Source organism: Odontomachus brunneus, unplaced genomic scaffold, assembly GCF_010583005.1.
Source record: "Odontomachus brunneus isolate Ranch 3 - 2012 unplaced genomic scaffold, Obru_v1 Obru_scaffold_006, whole genome shotgun sequence".
Taxonomy (NCBI): Eukaryota; Metazoa; Arthropoda; class Insecta; order Hymenoptera; family Formicidae; genus Odontomachus; species Odontomachus brunneus.
The window spans coordinates 3020602-3023851 of NW_022639456.1; the positions used below are offsets into that span (position 1 = coordinate 3020602).

Genomic DNA, 3250 nt, shown 5'->3' on the forward strand with positions numbered 1-3250 from the left:
GGGGGGGGGGGGCAGAAAAATGGCCGGCCGATTCCAGGCGCCTTCTTATTTTGCAGCGAGCCCCCGAGTGAATTATTAAAACGCAACGTCCGCCGGAGAATCCGCAGGCTTCTCCAGAGAAACTCTCTCTCTCTCTCTCTGGAGTCTTTTAAGAGGCCCACCGCCGTCGCCGAAGTCGTGAGCGCGACCGGGATGCATCGCGCGCAGTTAAGGTCACGGAATGGCCGAGTGGAATGAGCTGACGCCGGCACATTTCGCATACCGCGAAACCACGGCTCTCGAAACCACGGCTTCGCCGGGAACAGTCGGGGACGGTGAGATTTTCGCGCCGCAAACGACGCGCGCGACAACCTGCTGTCTTTCGCCTGTTATTTCATCCGCACCCTTTGGCCGCCCGGCAGAAATGAAACCAGCCCTCCCGCAGCGACGGCGCCGGACCGTCTTTCTATTGTTCGACGCTGCATTTTCCGCGGTCTCCTCTCGATTTTGCAGCGCCATGCGACGATCGTTAGCGCAACCGTCCTCCATTGTCGCGGGTGAGATCGAAGTCACGAGGGACGTCCAGTGCGGTTTCTCAGATGCGAACATTCCAAATGTACCCTCTTTCTCTGGGTTATTTTGACTGAGTTTCTTTTTGCACGTTTCCTACCATTTCTAGCCACGATATTTAACGCGTCTTTCTCATTAGATTATACTCTCTTAAAGTGTATCAATGAATAGTCACTGATATCAGTTATAAGCATAGCAGTGAGCAGTCTCAGTGCTATATTTATAACTGCAAATCGGTATTAATTGACTGTTTACAGTGATGTTTGACTGATTCATTTTAGGAGAGTAATCTCAAACGTGTTGAATGATTTAAAACCGCAAGGAAGATGTAAAAAAAGCTTTAGTCAGATTGCACGTGTTTAAAAATAACACACTTGAGTTTGCAGTGTAATTTAAGCAGAGATTTAACTCTGTCCTGCTAATGTGTTCGTTTGAACAGAGTTTAAACTTAAGTCTAAGGTTAAACTACTATTGCAAAATCGGCAACCGACAAATCCTAAGTTGCACGGGCAGTTTTCAAAAAATGTTTCTTTCCATCACTCGCGATACGCAAAGAGCGAGCAACAACGCCTCGATGTCTTGGTTAATCTCAATACAGCGCAGTGAGCAAAAATCAACTCGAGATACATCACACGATCGTTAAAACGAGGGGAGTACCGGGCTGTGTGTGTTGCGCGAGGTTAAAGCGTCCACGATATAAACGCCGCTCTAACCGCGCGCCGTGTAATAAGGTTCATAGTCACTGACCGGAGCTTATAGATCGCGAACTCGGTTAACCGGCCGGCGCACCGGCACTTCGGGCATCCACGAGGTAAAACGCTCCTCGAGGTAAGTAGCGCCTGGGATATCACGCCGTGCCGCCGCTAAAAAGCTCGCGGAGAAAGCCCGCGTGCGTGCCAGGCGGGAATCTATACGGGCGAGACGCTGTGTGTGTGTGTGTGTGTGAGAGAGAGAGAGAGAGGGAAAAGGAGAGAGGGAGAGACTGAGGGCGATAATTAAGACGGACGCTGATTTCGCGATAGCGGCTAAGTCCTCACGACGAGGACCCACCCGCCCTCTCATAAGCACGGGACCTAACTGTACTCGCTTCCACGCGGCCATCAGTGTAGTGCACGAGCGAGCGAGTGCACGTAAGGTGAAAGCAACGATGCCTGGACACGTCTCTACCCGGAACACACTTTTGTCGTTTTTAATCTTTAAATAGGAATAACCAAAATAATAATTCCTCAAATAAGAGTAATCTTAACCATTCGTATACACACTGAGTGGTTGCCACCCATGGCAATTCTCAAACAGCTGTATCTTTCAAAATATTTATGCTAGAATTCTGAAAAAATTCATGGATTAACTTTAATGTTTATAGAAAGTGTTTACATACTTTTGGTATTAAAATTTAAGAAACTTCATATCAAGAAAAATTATTATATTTCGCGATTTTAAAAAAAGTGAGTTTTTGCAAAAAAAATTGTAACTTGTAATTTTTATTATTTTTAAGTAAAAATTTAGCATTTTATTGTTGAAATGTTTATCTTTAAGGAAAAAAATTGTCGCGTAAGTCATCTCTGGAAAAAGTATATTTATTTTGAATATCAAAGTTCTATTATTTTCACTTCAGACGGCTGCCTAACGCTAACTAAGAAGCTAACTAACGCTTATTTTGCTAGCAGAGTGGAATCAAAGCATAGTTAAGATGCTACAATTAGATGGCCCAAACTACAATTAGATGGCGACACTAGTTTAATTTATTACGGTACTTAAAAAGTACAAAGTGCTGAACCACCTAGTATATGTACGAAAGGTTAAATAAAAATAACCTTAAATAAGAATAAAGATTCTTAATCTGGAACTAAAAAAAAGTGAGATAATAAGTAAAATAAAGTGAAATTTCTTAAAATGGAATATTTCTTCTCGCGCCTCAAATTTTCTAACACAATATCCACAAACTCTTATTTCTTTATGAATCTGTAAATTTTTGTAAAATGACCTACTATATTTGTATGTGCCACGAGTGCGAGGATTTTGCTGAGCGTACGCTTGCAAAATTGCTGTAGAATTTTGCAACCGTGAAATACATCGACATTCTGCAGTAATTTATTATTCTTTTGTGTGTCCGGTACTGTTTATATTTCAGAAACTGAAATGCGCTATTAAAAAGTTTGGTATGTTCCCAGCGAAATTTACTACATTCCTTGGCAAGACAGACCTGAACCGTCTATTCCCCTGAACTATTAATAATATAGTAAAGCCGAAAAGAATTTATATGAAAAAAAAAATCACAATATTCTCTCCGCTCGCGCGCGCGCAATAAGAAATAATAAACTATCCGCAAAGTTAAAATGAGATAATTTTTTAATTAAAATGTGATGCAAAGGACAATTTAATATAATTCGTCGACTCTTTATTAAAAATTCATCGTGTGTAAAACATGCGTTCAGGCACAGGTGCGTTCGTGCGTAAAATTTTTCATTTAGCGGGTATTCTCTCGTTGCGCGGAAACTAATATCAAATTAATGAATTTCGAAACTGAAAAGCAGTCCAGTCCTTGATTTATACGTTAAATACATTAAAAAGTCCCTTTTATGACCAGGTCTTACGTAACATATTCTCATAGTGCGCTCTTAACTAGAGATTGGTACATTTACTTTACATCACGCGCCGTACCTTATTGTTCCCACTTCTCTACTTCTCTCTCTCTCTCTCT

The 3250-nt window shown here is 41.8% G+C and overlaps 1 protein-coding gene across 8 annotated transcripts in view; it reads right to left on the reverse strand.

Annotated features, from left to right (window-relative positions):
* The window catches only part of LOC116851825, a 138654-nt gene that overhangs the window by 22107 nt on the left and 113297 nt on the right, over window positions 1-3250 (reverse strand). The window lies entirely within an intron of this gene.